Source organism: Mirounga angustirostris, unplaced genomic scaffold (assembly GCF_029215605.1).
Source record: "Mirounga angustirostris isolate CCGP_5_RB_7025 unplaced genomic scaffold, mMirAng1.0.hap1 SCAF_7, whole genome shotgun sequence".
Lineage (NCBI taxonomy): Eukaryota > Metazoa > Chordata > Mammalia > Carnivora > Phocidae > Mirounga > Mirounga angustirostris.
Window position 1 is genome coordinate 22273143 of NW_026991715.1, and position 26158 is coordinate 22299300.

The 26158-nt window shown below is 42.6% G+C and overlaps 1 protein-coding gene across 4 annotated transcripts in view; it reads right to left on the reverse strand.

Annotated features, from left to right (window-relative positions):
- Positions 1-26158, reverse strand: part of MARCHF3 (membrane associated ring-CH-type finger 3) — a 140144-nt gene that overhangs the window by 44767 nt on the left and 69219 nt on the right. The gene's annotated exons all lie outside the window — the stretch shown is intronic.

Sequence of the window (26158 nt, forward strand, 5' to 3'; positions counted from 1 at the left end):
ATATTAAGTAAACTGACATATACTCCAGTGTGCCAATCTGACAATTAATCAAAATTTTGTCACACTTGTGTCTTCCTCCCTCTCTCCCTCCATTTCTTCCTTCTTTCCTGTTAATATTTTTTTAAGATTTTTATTTATTTATTTGAGAGAGAGAGCAATCGAGCGAGAGAGAACAAGTGCAAGCTCGGGGGAGGGCAGAGGCAGAGAGAGAAGCAGACTCTCTGCTGAGCAGGGAGCCCGACGCGGGACTTAATCCCAGGACCATGGGATCATGACCTGAGCCGAAGGCAGACGCCCAACTGACCGAGCACCGAGGTGCCCCCAAACTTGCTTTCTTGTGGTATCATTTAATTTGTTCCTCTATCCCCTGTGTTTTCTGTGAGCTTATAGATAAGCTCGATTGAGCTCAAGTTCACCTCTTAGACGACAACAGTTCATAGGTGACACTGCATTACATCAGGGGGCACCGAATGTACTGGGTGGCCGTCCCACTTTTAGTGGGTTCAGGTGATGGCAGATGATTTCTTCAGTGTAACATTCCCCATCAATATTCGAACGGTCTAATTATTGCATGCATTGATGACAGTTGCTTAAAGCAATTATTTCACTTGGGGGGCTACAAAATCAAGCCATTCCAAGTTGAATTTCCCTTCCAACTTTAGTAGCAGGAATTCTCCTGTAATGAACAACTTTCCCTCATCAACCAGTGCAATCTGCTTATGCTGAAATCCAACGTGCACAGAAAAGGCATGATCACTGCTTAATTCTTTCCTTTGATGGCCAATTTGCAGAGTAAGGAATTATTTACTCTTACTCTTGCCTTAGTTACAAGCTATAGTGACTGAGTTGTTTTGTTATTGTTTTGGTTATTCTTCAAGGTCCACTTGTTTTTACTGAAATTAAAAGAGAAATCAGACTGTCACCCCATAACTCACCCTGCTGGTCTAGAGGACTGGACTTGTGATTCAAGTGGACACAACATAAATCAAGGGCATGGTCCCTGCCGTCCAGCACTCTCGGTAAGAAGGCCAGGCACTGTTTCTCTCACCTGCTTTGGAGTCTGACTTTGTCTTTATGGTTGATAGAGTTTTTCCTTAGGCTGAACACCCCTCCTAGACAGAGGGCTTCTGCATTGACGAGTTTCTGAGGAAAATGAGAACAAATCTAAAATATTCCCTCTTCTCACTTGGTGTCACTTGCCCCTGCAGGCTTCCACTGTCGTGTGGTTGACCAGATTTGTCTGAAGGTGGCTGAGTGCGTGGACGCAGACTGGCAGAAGCACGGCGCATCAGACTGATGGGGTGAGGTCACTGAGCTTGTATCAGCTGGACCTTCCTTCTGTGACTCACCAGGAAGGCATTCTCACCCAGCGAAGCCTGCAGGTGCCGTCTGGCACGGCCACACCCTACTCCAGGGTTGCAGTAAATGACCCATTAACACGCTGTGCAAGCTTCCTCCGGAGGAGAAATCTGCCCATGTATGAGAAACAGCTCCTTCTTCTTCTTCTCACATAATAAGGGTGAAAACATTTAGGCCATCCATGGGTATTCCCCGAAGAGGCATGTGTAAGTCCTCTTTAACAATGGCTGATGAGTGTCTCTGAGCCTGACAGGAATCTGGGGTCTTTCCTTTTTTGCTAAGAGCTGAGACATTTTCTGCCCATTACTGCTTTGTTTTACTGACAGGCATCTGTCAGTTAGACATTAAAACAGAGTGATAATGGGGAGAGAATATGCTGGCTCCGTCCACACACTTCAAGAGGGAAGTGCTCATGAAAATGTGTATTTTGGGAAACCTAGATGCTCATGTGCCCATCTGCATTTCCATTTAGTTTGAAATTGAATGTAGAAGAGTAAAGCAGTGAGAAGAGGAATAACAGGGAACCAGAATCAGAGGAACTCCTTAAGTGGCCCTGTAGACGCCCACTTTGTGTGGGGATCCTGCACTGAGTAGGGGGTGGGGGGAAATGGGTTAGGAAATGCATGTCAAAGAGGATGAACAGGATGGAAGCTCCCCCCCCCCCCCCCCCCCGTCTTCACTGGAACTCACTGAGAGCTGCTGAACCAAGAAACTGGCAGAAAACATCTTCCAGGACTCTGTAAATGGAGGACTTTCACACATTCTGAAAAAGCACAAATACCCTCTTTTGAAATAGAGGTGAAAAGGGAAGTGCACACTATAAATAAGCTAATAAAAGCAATTCAGTTCCTACTGAGAATCTTTCTAGTAAATAGTTCTCTGTCGGAAAGTAATATTGTTACGCAGATATCTGGACCTCCAGTAGTATTTTCGGGTCCTGACTTCTTGGCTAATGCATATCTCCCAGCTCTCTCTCTCTCTCATACATGCACACATGCCCCATATAATACCATCTTAATTTCGTCCAATCCAGTAAAACGTCAATTTATTCAATTAATGATTATAATATAACACCATCTTTATGCTAACAAGTCACCATAAAATCTTACTATTGTGGACTCAGCCACGGAGCCTGGGGACTATGGGTGTGTAATCCCTACTGCAGGGTTCTCGTATGAGCACGACAGGAAGAAAGCAGGGGCCATAACATCCATGGGCAACAGGCAACTTGACCGGCACAGAAGCCAGCGATCACTAGCCTCACCAGTAAAAAGGGTTAGATTTCTTTCTGCAACAAAGCCAGAGAAGCTCTTTCTGCTGCAGTGATTCCGCATGTGAGATCTGGCGTGGGCCACTGCTGGCTTGAACTCTGGCTCTTCTGTCTCCCCCAGCTGGGGATAAAATGGTGCCCATTTCGGGAGCACCTGGGTGGCTCAGTTGGTTAAGCGGCTGCCTTCGGCTCAGGTCATGATCTCAGGGTCCTGGGATGGAGCCCCACATCGGGTGCCCTGCTCAGCGGGGAGTCTGCTTCTCCCTCTCGCTCTGCCTGCCGCTCTGCCTACTTGTGCTCTCTCTCTGTCAAATAAATAAAATCTTTAAAAAAAAAATGGTGCCCATTTCATATTTGAGAATTAAATGAAATAATGTATATGAAGGGCATAGCACAGAGCCTGGCTCACAGTAAACACTGCCAGCTGCAGTTCCCGGGCCTGGTCCACAGCCACCTCAGATGTCTCCAGGGCACACGATCACTTTCAGTATTTCTGTTCAAGCCCACAGACTTTTATTACAGTACTGATGCTAACATGGACAGCCACCATGTGCCCTGAGAGGCAGAGTGGGGGGAGCAGGAAAAAACCCATGAGCCTGGGAATCATGCACATGATTTTAAACCTTGGCTTTTGCCACCAGTTACCAGGGTTCAGTCTTGAATAAATTACTTAACTTCCCTGCATGTCAATGTGCCCATCTGCGAAAAAGAGACAGTCACTTCCTTACACAGTTGCCGTGCAATCAGCTGACAGGGTATGGAAAATGCCTGGCCCAGTGGTTACCCACTCAGCGGTCTCTGTCATTATTATCAGAGAGGGGCAGAGTCGGGCCCGATGAATCCTGCCATTAGATGGTGTGATCCTGAGCTGGGGCAGGTGGATCGGAACTTGCCAGGGGAACACTGGGCTGAGACAGAACACACACACACACAGGCATACTAGGAATCTAGAGAAATTAGGTATTAGTAGAAGGTGAAGTGTGCAGAGAGTATTATCTTAAAACAGCATCAAGGGGTGCCTGGGTGGCTCAGTTAAGCGTCTGCCTTTGGCTTGGGTCATAATCTTAGGGTCCTGGGATGGAGCCCGGAATCGGGATCCCTGCTCACCAGGAAGCCTGCTTCTCTCTCTGCTTCTGCTCCTCCCCCCACTCACGCTTGCTCTCTCTCTCTCTCTCAAATCAATAAATACAATCTTTAAAAAAACACACAGCATCAGTACAATACATGACACAAAATTGTCTCCCTTTGTTTTTGCTAGAGGGCAAATAGGAGAGTCTGGGGGGCCAGGTGGGCCACTACTGCTCTTGGAAACTTCCCTTTCTACCCCCCTTGGTTTGCCCGAGAGCCAGCTACCATTCTGGCACCAGAATGAGGTAACTACTCTGAAGCATTTAGTATGGATGTGGAGGAATGAATGGTCTTGTTCTTTTCTGGGGAGGACGTGTCTTTGTGCTTTCCTGAGAACAAAGGGGAAAATCAAACTGAGTCTGTCATTTCAATTCTATCTGTTGATGCCAACACTCCTAAAACCAGGCACTCACTTTATCTTGTTTACACAGAGCTCAGCACAGGGCCCACTTAGATGCTTACTAGGTACACGAGGGAGAAACGCGTGTTCTTTTAATAAAACAGGGATATGCAGAAGGGGAGATGCACTACTTTTTGGATTGTAAGGATCTGGACACTTGAAAGAGGTTGAACACACTGCATCATGCTTTTTATTAAGTCCTACTTTCAAGGTGACATAAAATTCCCGTCCTGTTTGCTAGGGGAGAAAATGCAACCACAGCTAATCCATGATGACAGTGTGTACGGATGCAAACGAGGCATGCTGATTTCTCTAGCTTGGCCTGTTCATAAATTGGACTGATTTTGTAGATTTACAAATGATGATCACTATGGTAAATTCAATAACAGAATTTTCTGCTCTAAATGTAGCATTCTCTTCAGTATCTTTTTATAGCCCTTAAGTGGCTTTTGATGTACACGAATTTTTATAGCCCTTAAGTGGCTTTTGATGTACACGAAACTAAAAGCTTGGAGAATTAAAAATTACGCAAATAATGAAGATGAGTTCCTAGGTGAATTACCCATTACTGTGGAGGTTTTTGGATAGTTTCATTAAAAAGAGTAAAAAGGCCATCTAAAGATACTTGTGTATCTACAAATGATTGTAAAGTCATTCTCTTTATTTCTTTCCAACTCCCATAAGCCTCTTTTATTAATTTCAAGGAATAAAGCCCCAATCTGCTTCAGTAAACTGCATTATTTTTTAAACTACAAAAACATACGCGGTTTCTCTACATGAACAATCTTCTTTAATGGCAATGCGGTCATCGGGAAGACCACATTAAAAGGTACACTTTATAGATCTTCCCTCTACCTTCTAGTTCCTCTCTACCTACTTCTTCTTCTTCTTCCTCCTCCTCTTCCTCTTCTTTAAATAGTACTAAGACCCAATGCTTAAAATTAAAAAAAAAAAAAAATCTAACTCCAGTACAGTTAACATACAGTTTCATGTATACAATATGGTGATTCAACAATTCCGTATATTACTCAGTGCTCATTGTGGTGAGTGTACCCTTAATCCCCATGAACTGTTTCACCTATCTCTCCGCCCCGCCCCCCATCCCCAGTCCACCTCTCTTCTGGTAACCATCAGTTTGTTCCCTATAGTTAAGACTCTGTTTTTCAATTTGTCTTTTTCTTTGTTCGTTTGTTTTGTTTCTTAAATTCCACATATGAGTGAAATCAGATGGTATTTTTCTTTCTCTGACCGACTTACTTCACTGAGCATTATATTCTCTAGATCCATCCATGTTGTTGTAAAGAGACCCAATACTGGTTTAGTGGGAAGAGCCCTGAGTCGGGCCCCGGAGGCACTGGGTGCTCTGCCTTTGACAGGCATGGGGACCCCAGCGTGCTGTTCACTTTGGCTCATTCATCAGTAATACATGAGAACTAAATCAGCCTCAGTGAGAGACTCAGGGTGTTGTCGGAATAAAATGAAGCAGTAAATGCGCAAATACCCCAAGGTCAAGGTACTCGCAGCAGTGTGGTCAATGGTCATCAGTGGTCTCCAGCACCGTCCTCCCCCACCTTGGCGGCAGCCACAGAGGTCAACAGTGGAGAGACAAAATGACCCACACAGGATACACTCTCTCTTTTTTCCCCCCACATAAATACAATTAATATTTGGTTAGCTTGTTTCTTTTTAACCAGAGACATGCCAATTTAGATTAAAAATCCATATACTTAACGTGAGTCATATCCTTGCTAGAGAGGACGAATCTATAAACAGGAGTTGTAATGACCAGCCAAACTTTTCTAAAGCATCATTTATCATTCCTGTTTGGAATTTATATATCCAAATCGCCTGGCCATCAATTGTATATTTAAGCCGTGTGAGCTTTATAAGAACTGGTGGGTATTTTCTCTTGTTTCATGAGTGAGGAAACCAAAGCAAAGGGATTTTATGAATTTCCCAGTCCCCTAAAGATAGTAGAAGAACCTGATAACTCCATCTCTGACCCCAATTTCTGTGCCTTGCTCCTACAATTGTTATTTAACCCTGATGAAATGCATACGTGACGCAAGGTGCCCTTAGTTATTCTGGTTGGGGTGATAAGGAAGACTAAGGCAAGAGGAATAAAAGTGAAAAACCCCTTTCCCCCCCAAAGTTAGAGTTAACAAAGTTGGTGATTTCTCCAGTTATGATAAGCATATTCCACAAAAAACTTCAGAGTTTCCTAAGGCACTGAGTAGGATTGAATGCTTAAGTGGAAATTACATGATCTTTTGATAAGACTCCAATTTTGAAACAGGAAGAATTCTTGGTATTTAATGCTTGGGCAAGACAGTGTGTAACGGCTACAAGATTTCATGATTAAGTTTTATAATATGCAGTTGCAGTGGTTATCACTGACATTGATGTGTACCTCAGATTTTTTTCAATCTGCATTTTACTGACTTAGAGGAGAGGAGAGCCTAATTCTCAGCTCTGTTGGTTTGATTCTATTGAACTTTTTTTCCCCCCCCTAACCTGGGAGTTAATGTGGAGGACAAAAAGGAGAAAATACGAGAAAACTGAAAGCCGAGTCACTTTCCTGAGTATTTCCAGAGTTTCATGCTGCAGATGAAACTTCTTTTCATATCTGTGAGTCATCACATATTTTCTGGGTATCACAACTCACTCACGTCCCTTTTTGTGCAATGATTTAATTTTTCCCCACAGCACTTTAAAACTGTAGGCAAGAAAGTTCTGTGGGCTGTCCTACTGAATTACAGAAAATTAGAATCTGGTTTGAGGGAAATAACTTCACATGTGCATTGCAATGAAGAAAATGTAATAGTTTCAGTTTTTCAGAGGCCAAAATAAATAATTTGCCTTATTTCTTGCAAACCAGAAAAAAAAATACAGTGATCTCCTTTGCTATTATAATCAGGTATCTGGGGGATAGGGGAGAAGTCTAAGACTGTCCTTTCTTTGAATGAAAGTGAATTCTGTGGATATATTAGTTCCTTTTTTTTTTTTTTTAAGATTTTATTTATTTATTTGACAGAGACAGAGATAGTGAGAGCAGGAACACAAGCAGCGGGAGTGGGACAGGGAGAGCAGGCTTCCCGCCGAGGAGGGAACCCGATGTGGGACTCAATCCCAGGACCCTGAGATCATGACCTGAGCCGAAGGCAGACGCTTAACGACTGAGCCACCCAGGCGCCCGGATATATTAGTTCCTAAAATTACAAAATGCCTCTTTTTCTTAGGAAAGCTTATGAAGGTTGCCAGAGGTTTCCCCTTTTTTGGATACTGTGTAATGATAACACAGGTATAAATTCCAGTTAGTGTTAAATTCTACAACAAACATAACCCTATGCTAGGGTTGGTTATTAACGAGTGACCTTCAACTGGAACTCTGTTATTATTAATTTTTCACAGACAACTCCATCCTGTTGGGTATATGTTCCCTACAGAAAAAGATTAGGACCAGCGTCTCACCCATATAACCTCCTCGCCCCCTGTGCCCTTTCTCATTTGAAAGGAAGGCTTCCCCAGATGGTATAAACTGGCCAGGCAGGACAAAAGATCTCAGGAGTGGCTGAGATGGAAGAACCCATACCAGCAGTCCCCTGGCTCCTACCCTGTTTCTTCATTTCCTTCTTATCCCCTAACCTTTCCTTTATCAACCTTGTAGAATGATCAACCTTCAGTATGACTCCTTTTGGAGCATGATACAGTATTCATAAATAAGAGAACTGCACTTATCTTGGAAGAACTGGAAGACATTCTTCGTGCTTTGAAAATAATGGTTATAAATATTAAAAAAAAAAAGTTGTAATTTTAACAGTCAGAGATTCTTCTGGACTAAAGGTACTTAAGACCCGTATGTGAGAATTGCATAGAAAGGAAATCCACATACTACCGATTCCTGTTATTTGAGGTAGTTACGTCCTATAAGTGGCTGTGAATGCTGAATTAGCCAATGCTGAACCACTGCTCCTAACAGAAATACAGGGGTGGGTTCCTGCAAGGCTCTGGTTCTAGCATTTCTGTCAATTGATCAATACATAACCTTAATTCATGTGTGTTTGTTTAAAGATACTTATTTAATATGTACTGTTGATTCATTAACATTACACTCAGGGCCCATAAAACTATAACTCATGCCTGAATGAAACTTATCTAACACTTTTTTTTAAAAGAGATTTATTTATTTTAGGGGGGGTAGTGGAGGGAGGGGCAGAGGGAGAGGAAGAGAGAGACTCAAGCAGACTGTGTGCTGAGTGGGGAGCCTGACCCGGGGCTCCATCCCACGACCCTGAGATCAGACCTGAGCTGAAACCAAGAGTCAGTCCCTCAACTGACTGCGCCACCCAGGCGTCCCCAGTACATTTTCTTATGTAAGTTAGATAATGAAAGTTATCTAACTTCTCTTTTCTTTGTAGGACATATTATAGCCTTCCTGTGTTTTGGAACACTGGAAAGCACATTAGCACTTTTGCCATTTTTTTTTTAAAGATTTTTTATTAATTTATTTGAGACAGAGAGAATGAGAGACAGAGAGCATGAGAGGGAGGAGGTTCAGAGGGAGAAGCAGACTCCCTGCCGAGCAGGGACCCCAATGCGGGACTCGATCCCGGGACTCCAGGATCATGACCTGAGCCGAAGGCAGTCGCTTAACCAACTGAGCCACCCAAGTGCCCCGCACTTTTGCCATTTTTAAAGAACAAAATCACCCGCAAAAAATCACAAAAGTACATTGTGAAAAGGACACTTGTTTACTCTATGAGATCTGAAACAGCTGAGCATCGCCTTGCTCGACCCGAACCGGGAATACATTTGTCAGCTGACTCAAATTTTTTGCCACTCTATGCATGTCTGCAAATCCCCATGAAAATGCTCCAAGTATTGATTTTTGGGTTACAAATATGTTTTAGCAAGTAGGTGAATTCTCAAATATGGAATCTGTGAATAATACTGATTGAGTGTAGAAATTCTACCCCTTATCCATTAGCAGATCATGCTCTATCTCCCTTTCTCCTTACCACTGATACAGCCTCAATTAAGGTGATCTTTCATGCTAACCAGTGAGAAATATATATATTTTTTTTGCTAGATGGCCGTTCTAATTGTCGTGCAGCTGTGCATTAGGTTTTTGCTCATTTGTTTTTGTTTCCTTAAAATAAATCATCGTTAGAAGCTTTGATTTTCAAAAATTGATGAACGTCACTACGAGTGGTGGAAAATATAACCAGTCCATAACATTTCCCCCAATTCCCTATTTTAGAAAGAAAACCAAGCATTGAGACTGAGTTATCACTGAACAGATACAGAAGTTAATTTTTGGGGGCGCCTGGGTGGCTCAGTTGGTTAAGTGACTGCCTTCGGCTCAGGTCATGATCCCAGGGTCCTGGGATCGAGCCCCGCGTTGGGCTCTCTGCTCAGCGGGAAGCCTGCTTCTCCCTCTCCCACTCCCCCTGCTTGTGTTCCCTCTCATGCTGTCTCTCTCTCTCTCTCTCCCTGTCAATTAAATAAATAAATAAAATCTTAAAAAAAAAAGAAGTTAATTTTTGTAATTCAGGTGAAACCACTGTTAGTGCATCACAACTGACTCTGGTTCAGAAAAGTTACGTTGAGAATTTTGTAGGAAAATGCTGAACAATTACTAAGTACTCTGGACATGGAGAGATCTGAACTGAAAGTGTGAAAAATGAGGCCTGTGTCCTCTTAAGCCCCTTTGTGCTGAGCTGCATTTCAGGGCCTTCCTCACACAGCAGGTAAGATTAGAAGTTCCAACCCATTTTTTAAAAAGTTGTTGCCTTCTCTAAACTGTGGAGGAAAATGTTGACATAATCCACCCAACAGGGAGGTGTAATAAATAGGGAAAAGGAAAAAAAACGAGTGGGAAAATTCACACTTGGTAGAAACAGTTTTCAGAATTGTGCTTGGGTTTTCAAAACTTTAGCCAACGCATGTGTTAATACATGATAATAATGTCCCATGGAATAGAATCTGAATAAGGGGGGCACTGACTTGCATCTAGGTGCAGGGCAACATTAAAGTAAGATTCTGGCAGAGTCACCATTTGCATTTGGAGCCTAACCCCAGGAAAGCACACGTCTTCACTGGTTTGTGGGTTTGTTGGTGAGAGCTTCATGGAAGCGCCTGGGGGCCCTTCTGCCACCAGTCACACGGAGCCCATCACCACTACTGTTTGCCCCCAGCCAGTGGAAGAGGTCTGGATGGACATGAGAGTTGAGTCTTGGAAGGGCTAAGCATGCAGTGACGATGTCTTGGACAATGAATAGATCATGTTAGCTGATCTTGTAAACAGCCCTGTGCAGTGTCGGCCATCACTGCTGGCTTAGAGAATCATGGCGCTGGGGCTGGGGCTCCTGGGTGGCTCAGTCGGTTGAACGGCCAACTCTTGGTTTTGGCTCAGGGCCTGATCTCAGGGTTGTGAGATCGAGCCCCGCATCGGGGAGTCTGCTTGGGATTCTCTCTCTCCCTTTCCCTTTGCTCCCCCCACCCCCCAGCTCTCTTTCTCGCCCTCTCAAATAAATAAATAAATAAATAAATAAATAAAATCTTAAAAAAAGAAAGTACACTAAAAAAAGAAAAAAGAATCACGGTGCTATCTGAGACTCAAGGTTGCAGTCTTTCTGCCTTGTTTTTGTTATTACCTAAAATTAACTTCATACCCCCATGACAGCAATCTTAGAGACTGAAAGGACATCTTCTTGAGCATTTTGAGCTATCGGATCACATTGTGGCTTTTAAAAACTGGCATCAGTCTCCACCATTCCCTGTGTGCTTTGAGAAGCAGTAAAAACCTTGAATCTCAACAAGGCCATGGTAGCATTTACTGATAAGACCTTAACTTCTTCGGGGATCTACTAGTTATTTTAGGCCAGGAGTGGGCAAACCTTTTCTGTAATGGGCCAGATAATAAATATTTTAGGCTTTGCGGGTCATATGATCTCTGTTTACAAAGACTCAACTCTGCCAGAGACAATATTAAATGCACAGCCTCGCTATAAAAAACTTTAAACAAAACTTTATTCATGGAAAATGAAATTTGAATTTCATGTAATTTTCACACGTCACAAAGTATTAGTCTTTGTTTTACTTTTGTAACATAAAGGAATTTTAAGAACGTAAAGACCATTCTCCTGGTTCAAAAGCAAACATAGATCCTGCCCGAAAGGGGTTTACCATCTAAAGTGATGACTATAGGGGCACCTGGGTGGCTCAGTCGGTTAAGCGTCTGCCTTCGGCTCAGGCCATGATCTCTGGGGTCTAGGATCTAGCCCCGCATCGGGCTCCCTGCTCAGCAGGGAGTCCGCTTCTCTCTCTCTCTCTCCCTCTGCCCATCTTCACTGCTTATTCTCTCTTTCTCAAATAAATAAAATCTTAAAAAAAATAAAGTGATGACTGTAGACACAGACATACAAATAAAACACAGAGAAATAACTATATACCACACAGGGTAAGAAAATGGTACAGGATAAGTCATTTATATTAGATGACATTTAATGTCTCTGTACAATTTACTCATGATTGTATTTTGCAAAGCATGTCTTAGGCTACATAAAGCCACTGGTAGATCTACATGGAGAAGGCAGATCCTCAGAGATTTGTATGAGAGAAGTCCAGGTGGTCATTGGCTTTCATTCTAACTCTGTGACAATCTCAAGACTTTTTTCTTTTTTTTACATGTTTTGCAACTTCCTCAGAAATACACCAACCTCGGCGGCTGGGAAGCCCCATATCTCTACTTGTACTAACAGCACTGCACTATTGCAAGGTTTTCTTTTCCTATGATTTACACCAATAAAGCAGAAAGTATCTCATTGTCTTTGAAAACATTGAAAAAAAAACATTGTAATGGAAGACAGAAAAATAATACTGAGCGTGCGCTATAGAAAAAGCATTGCTGCAAGCGTCTGGCCTGTGTTATCTAATTTAATCTTCCTAACAATCCTCTGAGGGTGGGACTATTTAAAAAAAAAATGAGTAGTGGGGTGCCTGGGTGGCTCAGTCGGTTAAGCGTCTGCCTTCAGGCTCAGGTCATGATCCCGGGGTCCTGGGATTGAGCCAGATGTCAGGCTCCCTGCTCGGTGGGGAGCCTGCTTCTTCCTCTCCCCCCGCCCCCCATGTTCTCACACACACTCTCTTTCATGAATGAATGAATAAAAAAATCTTTAAAAAAAATGAGTAGTAGTTGCAGAAAGTGATGGCACAAAACATTTCCAGGGCCAAGGTCACACAGCAACGTGGTGGAACAGAATCTGAACCCAGGTATTAGATTCTTCAAGCCCCGCTCTCAAGCGCTCACAATCCCACCACCCAGTGGCTGTCACTCACTTGGTATTCCTTTCCCAAGCTACCGTGTCACGCGCATGCGGGCCTGCGTGCACACGTGTGCATGTATAACAGTCCTCACGCCTGGGCGGTCCTTGCCCATCTCCACACCATCATCTTCCCTGTTCCAATCCCTGCGTGTGCCCAAATGTCTACTTTCCCACTACGAGCAGGGATGTTGACATGGGAAGCCACCCTGAACAGTAAGGGCAAGTGGGGCTAAAACTCAAGAGACTTTTGTTCTGGCTCAGGAGTGAACCATGTGATCCTGTGTGGATCCCTGCACCTCTGGGGAGAGGGTTTCTTCATCTACTACCTAACACCTCTCCATGAAAACAATCACATGACACAGCGTGTGTGGAAATATTGTGTGGTGTGTAAGGAAGGGGTGAGTGTTGGTTATTGTTTTCGTCATACCCGGCCTTTACCTGGTCCTCTCCCCTCCCTTCCTTACTCATTGTGGAGAAGCAACACATACCACTATCCTAGTATTTCCCAGAATACCAGCACCTTTTGTTGCCCGCCCTTCTTCTGAGTCATTGAGGAGATAGGCAACGGTCAACAAGACAGAGTTGGTCCCTGCCTTCCCCCGGGTCAGAGAGGATAAGGCAGATGTCCACTGGAGCCAGTATGTATCGTCCCACTGATGCCTTTCCAAGGCCACACTCAGTGTAAGCCATGCGGAAGGCTTGAAACTGGTAATGGTGCAGGTATTTATATCATGGAAATAAGCAAATGCTAACTCACACCTCCCTCCCCTTTTCCCCAGAGAGCTGGTTGCTGAGCATTTACCAGCACACCACTGGCTCGAGAAGAATCTGTACCAGGACAGAGGAACATAGAGAATGGTCTGGAAGCATACAGAGAGGTACTTATTGTGGCTGTGGGGGTGGGCACAGGCAATCAGAGAAGGTATCCCAGAGGAAATGAGGTTTCAGCTGAGACCTAGGCAAGGTCTAAATTACAGGAGCAAACTAGGCAAAGGGAAGGGAGAAGAGAAGCCCAGGAAATCCAGGACCGGGAAGTTCCTTCAGGCTGTGTAGTGCAAAGGGACAGGGGAGGAAAGGAGCAAAATGAAGCTGTAGAGGACAAGAGGTTCAACTTGACCCTGAGAGCAATGAGTGGCTACCTGTGGGCTTTGAGCAGATGGGGTCAAGGTTACGAGTGGGTTCAGAGTCAGAGCGATGGCGTCCGAATTCTGGCTCTCCCAGCTGGGCACTGCAAGCTTCTTACCTCAACTGATCCTCATCTGTACCAGGAGGGTAATTCTAGTACTCAGACGCCCTGGCGGGTGTTTGTGAAGCTCCCAGAAAGTGCTTAGTGCCTGCTGGCTCCTCAGAGTTGCGGGCAGACATTCAAACAGAGACCAACCAACCACGGGGCAGGTGCGCAGGCTCTACAGGGAGGACCTGTTTCTGCAGCCGCCGCCCACCTTCAGACCCTGGTATTCTGCTAGTCTCGGACAGTGTTTCTCATACCCTGGGTGGTGGCTTCTCCTTGGGTTGTCCAGTCAATTTAGTGTGAGCAGCACTTAAAGAAGACGTAGAATCAAATGGAATTATGCAAATTATGCCCAAAAAGCCAAGGACTGAAGTCCAAAGTGCTTTGCAAGGTAACTTTTGTTTTGTGTTTGGGTGTACTGGGTTACCATGTAAAATTTATTCCTGAGGAAGTGTGGAAGCTACTCTTCATCAGGAACCTTCCTGAGCTCTGGGGGCTGGGAGAAGGAGGATGAGCAAGCCGGGCCTGTGTAGCTTTCCCCTCTCTTGGAAGCTGGAAATGTCTCAGGTAGGGATTTACTACCCCAGGTCTCCAAAGGCTTTTTAGCCTCCAATAAAAATTGATGCTCCTTGGGCCAGGGTGGACCCGAGGCTTTATCTGCCATTGAGCAGTCGGAGTGACTGACAGGTCCTGAAAGTGATCCAAAAGCCAAGAGCCAGGGAGGGAGACGATACCTTAGTAGGAGCAGTTGCTTGTCTGGGAGGCGAACAGAGGGATACTAAGTGCCTCCTGCTGTCCCGTTGGTAACCCCAACCCCAACCGTCGGTCCAACTCAGTCACTAAAACCAAGCACGGCAAGTCACTGCCCACTGGCTTCGTGCCTGAGGGAACTCAGGAGTGAAAGTGACATTTAGTGTGGTGTGTCCCAGAAAGATAATTCTATATGTGAATAGATTTTAGACTAATTTACTTTCAACATATGTCAAAACATATCCAATTTGCCCTTTGGAGTTGCAGAAACCGTTTGGCATTTCTTTTTCCTCTGCAGTGTAAAAAATGGAAAGGAATGGCAGATGCCTGGTCAGTGTTTGGGAGAAAAACAAATGCCATACCACACGATGAGCTCGGGTCCTTGGGGCTCATTCCTCAGGCAGAGGCAATTGGCACTAGATTAGCTGCCGACGTGTATTGACAAAGGAATTCATCCTCGCCACTGGTGTTTTTTAAAGCCCATTCTTTCCAGGAAGTTGCAGCAGAACATCAGGACTCCTTCACTTTTGCCTTTCTTCCTTTCCCTGCTGACCAAAATGGCTAAAAATAACCTCATAAACCCTTGATTCTACTGAAGAAGGTGAGGGAGCAAAAGAACAAAAGAACACGATTTCCCCGGCGCAGGCAGCCACTGAAACCACAGACGTTAGAACATTGCCTCTTACGGGGGTTGTGGAGGGTGCGTGCATATATGCGTTCGGGGGCGTAGGCAATGTGAGAACAGGTACCCTTAACATGACAACTGTGTATCTGGTCAGGGAAGACCCCTCCATCTATGATCTCTAGGTACCCACTTGGCTTAGCTGCATTTTCCCACCAGCCTTCTCACTCACCAAAATCCTCTTTTGGGGGAGGAAGAAAGCAGTAAACACTTCCTACATCAATAAAACAATGCTGAGCCAGGAACTGTGCATTTTCATTCCCTAAACGCCACTGGAAGCCCCTCTCAGTGGGACCCTGGATGAGTGAGCGTGTGGCTATGTTGGCTATCTTCCAGGGAGTGCTCAGTCTGTTAATAATTGAGTGCCCGCCATGTGCATCAGACTAGGGCTTGTGCAGAAATGCACAAAGGAATAGAGAAAACTTGGCCCTTGTTATCCTTGAATGAAGGAATGAATGAGAGAACGAAAGGCTGAAAGCAGCCTAGAGTTGGTGGCCATAGATGTCATTATGTCTGTGTCACCCATGACACAGGGCCACAGCATGGAACGTGGTGATACGTATGGAAAGACTCTAATGTGCAAAGAGGACATAGAGACCACAGGGAACTCACAAACATGGATGGACCTCCATATGTCGGTGGTGGCATGACATTAAATGTCTGGCAGGATCAGACTGAGGAAGGTGTTGTGATGGGGGCAGATTTCTTGGCTAGGCAGCACTCGTCATGTGTGTTTTTGTGAGTGTGTGCCTTTGTTGGTTTACAGCCATGGAGGTGGGAAGGCGAACAAGATGGGCCTGTAGAGTGGAGGGAGGATTTTTCCTTCCATAAAGCTTTATTAAAAGGAAATCCCAGGGAAGGAAAGACCTTAAAAGACAACATTTAGGAGGCAAACATTAAAAATGCATTCAAATCTAAATGCCAACTCCTTCACATACATCTGTTAAAGAAAACAAGGCACCAGACAACTCATAAATAAGAAATTTCAAATTAATCCTCCCTAAAGATTTAATTATCCTGTTAAACTGACTTCTCATTAAAGTTCATAACACACAGATTGTTTAAACCAAAAAATATGGCAACAACACAATGGTCACTGTATCTCCAAACAACATTTATAGGGGTTTTGATGGAACAGGAAATAGAGGGTGTCATCTATGACAAAGTGGCAGATCACATTCCATACAACAAGAGTTCTAGAAAGGTTGAGCTACCCTCTGAAAGACGTAAACTCTTTTGTTTTTGCAATTCTGGACTAGGGAGCTAGAACCCCAGCTATTAAAGGAAAAGACTCCCTTTCTCTCCATTCTAACAACACTTCATCCAAGACTGAGCCCTTGATAAGGTAGATTGCCCCAAGGAGACCCTAGAGGGACAGACACATGGCAACTGGACCGGTTCCCCTCGCTTCCCTTCTGGTTCTCAAAGGCATCCACAGAATTCTCAGCATACAAGGGCAGATGTTATTAGAGACTTGGGATCAGAGAGCAAAAGTGCATTATTTAGAGAGGATAGTTAAGTTGAGGTTAAGTGATCTGAGAAGGAAGGGGTTGAACCTTATAGAAATTCCTGGGATCTCAGGGAGAATCAGCAATGACCAAGAAGTAAGAGGTGGCAGAAGTAAAGGAGAGAGGTTCCATGATCCTATAGGCTCATCTCAGAAAGGGGTCTGAACTGATGAAACAAACTCTGTACATCCATATAATGGAATGCAGTGTCATGTGTCCCAGTCTGACCACCCCCGCCTCACCATTCCAGCTCACTCCCTCCAGTACCCGAACTCCCAACAATCTTTCAACTCCCCTGGGACATCTAATCCATCTAATCTTCTACCTTTTCACTCTACCTCACCCTCTTGATATTCCTTCTTCCTTCCTGAGCCAGTTTAAACCAAAGGTCCACCACCCACAACTTTTACCTCTCTTGCCTGTCTATTCTCTTGACAAAAGCATGATCTAGTTCTTTCCCAACACTCTGCCTATGTCCTTGCTGCTGAATATGACTGGGGAAAACCACACAAATGCAGTGGATGGGAATTCATGACCACAAGACTTACTGAGCCCCGAATGTTGCCCAGCAATTGTTCCATTCCTTTACACAGTCTCACTCTCCTTGATAATTATTTCACATTGACATTTTTCCCCTCAAACCTTCAACACCTTCTCCACTATCCTCATTCTCAGCTGATGACCTTGCTTCCCATTTCACTGAGAAGAGTGAAGCTATCTAAAGAGCACGTCCACGGACTCCCACCACTCCATTTCCTCCACTACTGCTATCTGTACTTGTAGACACAGCCTCTCCACCTGTCTCCATAAATGTGCCTCCTGTGTGCCTCCTTCTCCATTTGTGCACTAGATCCCCACCCCTACCAGGCCCATCTACTCTACACAATTCCCTGTAGCAACTCTCCCCTCTTGAACATCATCAGTTTCTCTCTTTCTGGACCATTCCCAACAGCATACACATATGTAGTTATTTTTCCCACCTCAAAAAACCCTCTTTTCTCTCAGTTCTGAAGCTAACACCTCATTCCTCTGCTCCCCCTGCAGCAAATCTCATCAAAAGTGGTTTCTTTCTGTCCTCCCATTATCTCTCTTTTCCAGCTTTATTAAGGTATAATTAAAGTATCCTAATGTGCACATATTTAAAGTGTACAGTTTGATTGGTTTTGATATACGTATATACTGTGAGAGCATTACCACAACCAAGATAATGAAACTATCCATAACCCTCAAGAGTTTCTTTCTGTACCTTTCCTTCTATCCTACACCCATTCCAATGAGCCTTCTGCCAGCACCACTCCAAAGAAACTGCTGGTCAATGTCACCAATTGTCTCCATGTTGCTAAATCTAATCAATCCTCAGTCCTCTTTGTACTTGACCTCTGCAGCATTTTGACCTAATATTTTCTCCTTCTACCTTGACATGCTTCCTTCACTTGGCTTTCAGGACCTCACACTTGATTGGTTTTCCTTCTGTCTCCCTGATGCTCTTTATTCCTCCCCTTCTCACTATTGTCTTACCCTAGAGAACCCTAGGGTGCTCTCCATGGTCCTCCTTTCCTCTCTGTCTACACGCACTTCTTCCATAATCGTCAACCAGTGACAAGGTTAATCCCAAATTTCTACCTCCATCCCAGTCGTCTCTCCTCTCCTCCATACTTGTGTATCACACTGCCTGTTTAACATCTCCGCTTTGCCAATATAATATGTCAAAAGCTGAATTCCTGAATCTACCACCTCCAACAAAAACTTCCAGCTTCATCTCAGTTGATGGCATCTCCATCCTTCCAGATTCTTCAGCAGCCAACAGATAAGTAATTCTTGACTTTTTTCTTTCTGTTACCACTACCACTAGATCCTTCAGAAAATCTACTTAATTTTACTTTCAAGACAGAGGCAGAATGTAACCACTTTCACTGCCTCCACTGCTTCCAACTTGGTCTGGGCCACTGTCATTTCTTGCTTGGTTTACTACAATGGTCTCCTAATCTTCTTTCCCCCATAGTCTGTTTTCCACAAGGCAGCCATATTGATTCTTTTAAAAATGGAGCTAGGTCACATCATCCTTTGGTCAAAACCCTCCAAGAGCTCCCCATTTCTCGCAGAATAACAGCCAAGTTCTTCACAGTGGCCTAAAGGGCCCTACGCATTCTAGTCCTCCCCCCCATTACCTCTCTATTCTATCTTGATCTCCTACCACTCCAGCCATAGTGGCCTCACTGCAGTGCTGTACACATGCCTTGCACTAACTGTTCAGTCTGGCTTTAAATGCTTTCTTCCTGGCACAGTCACTTCAGAAAACAGTCTGATAGTTCCTCAAAAAGTTAAATATAGTGTTACCATCTGACCCAGCAATTCTACTCCTATATACCTAGTAGAATCAAAAATATAGGTTCCCACCAAAACTTGTACATGAATGTTCAAAGCAGCATTGTTCCTAAAAGCCCCAAAGTGGAAATACTCAGTGTCCATCAATGGATGGATGGATGGACAAATATGATATATCCACATAAGAGAATATTATTCAACCGTAAAAGAATGAAGTACTGATACATGCTACAACCTGGATAAAACTTATAGACGTTATACTAAGTAAAAAAAGCCAGACACAAGAGGACACATATATGATTCCATTTACATGAAATGTCCAGAATGGGCAAAACCATATGGACAGAAAGTTGATTAGTGCTTGCCAGGGGCTTTGGGGAGGGGCCAATGGCAAGTTACTGTTCATGGGTACAGGGTGTTGACGGGGTTGCTGGGTTGATGGTAATGTTACAGAATTAGATAGTGGTGATGGTTGTACAACTTTATAAATATACTAAAGCCACTGAACTGTACATTTAAGAGAATGAATTTTATAGAATGTGAACAATATCTCAGTTCTGTAAGAGCTTTCTCCCCAGATGTCTTTCTGGATTACTCTTTTACCTCCATCAAGGCTTTGCTCAAATATTTTCTCAGTGAAAATTTCAAACACCCTACCACCCTCCTAGCTCTTCTGATCCCTTTCATCCTGCCTTATCTTTTAATCCCTGTAGTATGTGTCAGCTTCCAACATGATCTATACTTCACTTACTGTGATAATTGTTATTTCCCCCTACTGAAATGGAAGCTTCTTGAATTCAGAAATTTTTGTCCACGTAAGTGGACAAGCAGAATCTCAAATAGTGCCTTGTGCATCAATAAATATTGACTGGCTGAATGAATAAATTAATACCAAGAAGACATTAAGATTGATATGCAGAAGAATACTGACTCATATGAAATAGTCATTTATTCTTTTTTTTTATATATATATATATTTTAAAGATTTTATTTATTTATTTTATTAGAGAGCGAGCGAGAGAGAAACAGCATGAGAGAGGAGAGGGTCAGAGGGAGAAGCAGGCTCCCCGCTGAGCCAGGAGCCCGATGTGGGACTCGATCCCAGGACCCTGGGATCATGACCTGAGCCGAAGGCAGTCGCTTAACCAACTGAGCCACCCAGGCGCCCTATATATATTTTTTATTTATTCATTCGAGACACAGAGATACAGAGAGAGAGAGAGAACATGAGCAGGGGGAGAAGCAGAGGAAGGGGGAGAAGCAGGCTCCCTGCTGAGCAGGGAGCCCGATGCGGGGCTCGATCCCAGGACCCTGGGATCATGACCTGAGCCGAAAGCAGACGCTTAACCATCTGAGCCACCCAGGAGCCCCAAGTCATTTATTCTTAAATGGCAAAAGTGGATTACCAAACAATATATAGTACATACAGTATGATCCCTGAATTAAGAAATAGAAAATGTATTATGCATAGAGAAAAAATTGGAGGGGATGAGATACATCAAAATACATCACAATCCCTGGGTGTTACGATTGTAGTTAGTTATTATTTCCTAAAAAATATGTTCATATTTTCTAAACTCACTGGTTTTGGAATCAGAGAGATTTGGGATATAATCTGTGCTCCACTTCTTACTGGCTATGTAAAACTGAGCAAGTTATTTAATCCTTGGTGACTCAGTTTCTTCATCTATAAATGGGGATAATAACAGTATTAACCTTGCTGGACTCTTTTGAAGATGAAATAATACATGTAAAGCACTCAGCACATGCTTGGCATATAACAGGCACTCAGTAAAATATGAGCTATCATTAATTATTATTAATATCTTTCTAATAACCCTGGTGTTCAAAATGTACTACTTGCTGAATTTGTTTCATGAAATATTTTGAGTCATACTTCTGTTGTAAATTTCTTTGAGTGAACAGTGAATACTCTCTTGAATCATTTCAAGCCCATCCATTTCTCTGCTGACTGGGTCCTCTGGACTCATCTGTTCCCTGTTGATTCTGGGTGATGTTTGACTCATCCGGCCAAGAGTAGGTTACATGTATACCAATAGCATTGTCTGCAAGGCATTGACCTTTAATGCTTCCATTTGAGTTGTTTGGACATTTTTGTCCATTGTTCAGTGATTGTACTGTAGGCTTTTAAGTTTTGGCATAACTGTAATCTAGGGTCTCTACTATCTAAGAAGGATACAGAAGTTACAACATAAACAAATTCAAAAGCAAGCTCCTGCATTTTCTCCAGCTAGACTCTTTTTACGAGTGGGGGAGGGAATCAGCAAGGCAGAGAGAACCTTAAATTTTTATCTCCCTTTTCAAATTTATTATAAAAGTGATGTATTCTCATGGTAATATAGATTGACTCATTAAAGGAGGGTATAAATGGAATCATAACACCTCTAGTTCATAAACTACTCCTAGTTCTGATAACCACTTGCAACAATTCTTGGTTTATCAAATTTAAGCACTATCAATTAACTCCCTGTTTTTAAAAAATTAGAAATCTAGCCCACTACCTTTCCCCCTCCTTTTTCCTTCCCTAAATTTTGTTGTATTTTTTACTTTTATGTTCTTTGCTAACTTTATAACTTTAAATAATAGTCCTAAGTGTTTCTTTTTTAATTCATCAATTTATTCATTTATTTATTTTTTTAAAGATTTTATTTATTCATTTGACAGAGACAGATACAGCGAGAGAGGGAACACACGCAGGGGGAGTGGGAGAGGGAGAAGCAGGCTTCTTGCACAGCGAGGAGCCCGATGCGGGCCTTGATCCCAGGACCCCGGGATCATGACCTGAGCCGAAGGCAGACGCTTAACGACTGAGCCACCCAGGCGCCCCTAATTCATCAATTTAAACTAGTATTTCTTAAGCTCCCCCCGTGTGTAAGTTGAGGAAACTGGCACCATTTTACCTCCCTCTGTTGCTCCTCTCTTCCATCTCTCACTCAGATTGTCTCAGTTACATCATTAGTTTCGCATTCTTAGGGTTTATGACTTAATTGTCTGTAATCACTTATCTTCCACAGATTGCTTAGAAGTAAATTCTACGAAAGGGCATTTTAATATAATGAATCTCTAGAGAGAGAATTCACTTTAGAACAAGTAGTGTGATTAGACACTGACAGAAGGAGATGAGGGGTTCCTTAAACCATCCTTCTTGAAAGAGAATGTACCTCAAGGTGTGTTTTAAAATTTTTATCTTTTACCAACAGCTCTAAATCAAAACACATTTTCATTTGCTCCATAGGTGGACTATGTATTTCTTATGGAGGCTTTTGTTTTTCCTGACAGTTTGAATTGCCTTTATTTTTTCTTCTTCTTCTTTTTTTTTTTTTTAAGATTTTATTTATTTATTTGAGAGAGAGAGAATGAGAGACAGAGAGCACGAGAGGGAAGAGGGCAGAGGGAGAAGCAGACCCCCTGCTGAGCAGGGAGCCCGACGCGGGACTCGATCCCGGGACTCCAGGATCATGACCTGAGCCGAAGGAAGTCGCTTAACCAACTGAGCCACCCAGGCGCCCTATTTTTTCTTCTTGTTGACAATAGTAGCATATTTTTCACCTTAATGCTAAGATCATACAGCTGGTTAATCAAATCATTACAGAAAATCCACATTCTTCTTGAAGTCATGCTTCCTGTTGCTTTCTGACTCATGTTATAACTCAGACATACTGTTTTCCAAACATGCCACAACCCTAGGATTTCTTTTCATTGTACTCTTTGAGATTAGGGTCAATATTTTCTTGGATGTTCTTCTTTCTGTTTTGGGTTCTCTCCTTCCTTTGCTAGAGAATATTCTCAAACAATTTTCCCCCAGAGATCTTTATTCCAGAGATTTCTAAAATTTTTGTTTTGCCTTTATACTGATAACTTAATGATATTTAAATTCTAGTTTTCAAACCTAGTTTCCTCAGAACTGTGAATTCATTTTTCTTATGAGTTGCTGACTGGAAATAAAATGAAATAAAATGCCAGTCCAATTCTTATTTTTTTGTAAGTAACCCCCTCCCACCCCACTCTGAATACTATTAACATCTACTCTTTCTCATTTATATTCAGAATTTCATAGAGTTTTGCCCTTTTAATCTGAAGTTCTGGGAAATGTTGTGTTATTTCTTTAAATACTCATATTTCTCTCTTGTCTTTGTTCTCATTTTGGAGCTCTTAAGTAATCACATGTTGGACTTCTAGGATTGGGTGTCCATGCCCATTAAATTTTCTTTCATATCTTCTTGTCTTTTTAAGATCTAGGATATTTGGGCGCCTGGGTGGCTCAGTTGGTTAAGCGACTGCCTTCGGCTCAGGTCATGATCCTGGAGTCCCGGGATCGAGTCCCGCGTCGGGCTCCCTGCTCGGCGGGGAGTCTGCTTCTCCCTCTCCCGCTCCTCCCTCTTGTGCTCTCTCTCTCTCTCTCACTCTCTCTCTCAAATAAATAAATAAAATCTTAAAAAAAAAAAAAGATCTAGGATATTTACTTGACTTTATTTTAAACTCAGTAAATGAATTTTGAAAATTTCATCCACTGTATTTTTAATTTCCACGGTTTTTTTCATTCCTTACTTCCATTTATATAGTTACCTCTTACAACTTTATGGATACAAAATACTCTTTTTATTTAAAAATTTTATAAATAGAGAAAATAAACACCTATCTATTTATAATTCAGAATTTTATTTTATTTTAAAGATTTTATTTATTTGAGAGAAAGAGAGAGAGTGAGAGAGATCACAGAGGGAGAGGCAGATTCCCCGCTAAGCAGAGAGCCCGAAGTGGGGCTCAATCCCAGGATCATGACCTGAGTCCAGGGCAAACACTCAACCGACTGAGCTACCCAGGCACCTTTGGAATTTTTTTAAAGTTTCCATTTTGTTATTTGTGCTTCAGATAACTTTCTTATTAAAAGAAATGAGACTATAGAGATCAACTGAAGTGGCCTTTTTTTTCCCAACCCCTACCCCTACTCCCATTCTCCTTCCCTCTTTCTCCTTCCTACCATCCTTCACTTCCTTGCCAGAGGCAACCACCATTATAAATTTTGTGTGTTTTCTTTGAGTCCATGTTTTAATATTTTTACTACATATGTCAGTATCTATGAACAGTACCTAATACTGTTGTATGTACATTAAATTTGTACCATAGTATACATAATCCAAAAGCATTTTGTTCACCCAATGCTTTGTTTAAAATCTATCCATGTTGATCCATAATTTTATCTTTCTTCCATTACCAGATGTTAGGTTTTGCCATGACAAACAACGCTTCGGTGAATATCCCTGTACCGGGCTTCTGTTGCAAGTGTTTCTCTAGCAAATATTTCTAGGGGTGGAAGTGCATGTTCATAGACCACATTTTCAACTCTACCACGTACTGCCAACTTGCTCTCCAAAGTGCTGTATTAGATCACATGCCCAGCAAGCTGAGCAAATTCTCTGTTCCATTCATCCTGCCCAGCGTTTGGTAGTCATACTTCTTTATTTCTGCTTTTCTGATGGCTGAGGAATGGTACTTCTGTGTTTGAGTAAGCATTTCTTCTAACTGTTAGTAAGGCTTAGCATCTTTTATATTTATTGGTCCTTTAAATCTCCTTTGTGTACTGCCAGAAGGTATCTTTTGCTCCTCATTTTTGTAGTCAGTTGTTTGTCTTTTTCATACTGATTTGTAAGGTTCACTACATATACAGTCTGGAAACAAAGATATTTTCTGTTTTATGTGTTGTAAATATAGTTTTGCAGTCCAGGGTTTGTGCCTTCACTTTATTTATAGTGGCTTTTGCGTAAAAGAGTTTTACTTCTTAATGTAATCTTTTCCTTTATGAACTGGCCTTTCTGTGTACTGACTGAAAAATAATCTCCCCTCCACAGTCATAAAGATACTCTCCCCTGTATTTCCTCTTAATGATTTTAAAGGTTTGTTTTACACATGCAGGCCCCTAATTCATCTAAAATGACCCATCTGTACAAGATGAGGCGTTACTCTACCTTTCTTTTTTCATAATGAGAGCTAAATCATTTATTAAATAATCCTTCCTTTTCTCCCTTATTTAAAAATAAGTGCCTTGTCTACCCTCGGCCAAGTTCCCACATATATTTTGATGATTATTTCTGGGGTTTCTATGACGTTACAATGAATGGACCTGAGATTTTAGTCAGATTCTTTTTTTTTTTTTGAAGAGTTTTATTATTTATTTGAGAGAGAGAAAGAGAGAGAGAGAGCGCCCAAGTGGGGAGGAGGGGCAGAAGGAGAGAGAAACAGACTCGCCAGACGCGGGGCTTGATCCCAGGACCCCTGGACCACAACCCAAAAGCAGACGCCCAACCACCTGAGCCACCCAGGTGCCCCTTAGTCAGATTCTTTTAAAAAACAATTTCCTTCTGCTCCCTAAATTTCCCATCTTTCCCCTAGTCTCAGGACTTCTTTTGTCTTCACATTGACCATCTTTTTAAACGGACCTCTTTGTTTAAATATGAGGAAACGAAGACGCAGAGATCTTATACTTCCTGTTCAGGTTCACACACAAGGTAATTAGAAACTACCAAGCTTGGGCTAGAATCATAGCCTACTTTCCAGGCCTGTCTCCATTAATGCTCAGTCCCCTAAACGTTTATATTTTCAGTCAAATTTTTACTTCCACCAGTAGCTGATGAAACTGCCCATTTCACCGAATCTTTGCAAGACTGGGTTTCATTTAAACTCTTTTCACATTCACAGCTTCAGGATGGTGGTTCGTTATTGGAGTTTCTTGACATAAATATTTAAATAAATAAATATGAAGCAAATAAATACTCCTTTAAAACTTGATCATGTGTTTCTTGGCTGTAGTGATTTGTCTTTCTGATTTGTCTACTCTCATCACTTCCCCAATCTTCAATTTCAATGTTGCCTTTTTCTTAGTGAGTTCTGTGTATATAATAAAGATATTAACTCCTTGTTACATGTATTTAATTTAAAAAATTGTGTCAATTGTCTTCTAGTTTTGTTTATAGTCTGTTTGACACAAACACTTTAGAATTAAAACTTGAGGGGTGCCTGGGTGGCTCAGTCTGTTAAGTGTCTGCCTTCAGCTCAGGTCATGATCCCGGGGTCCTGGGATGGAGTCCCGCGTCGGGCTCCCTACTCAGCAGGGAATCTGCTTCTCCCTCTCCCTCTGCCCCCCCAACCCTGCTTGTTTT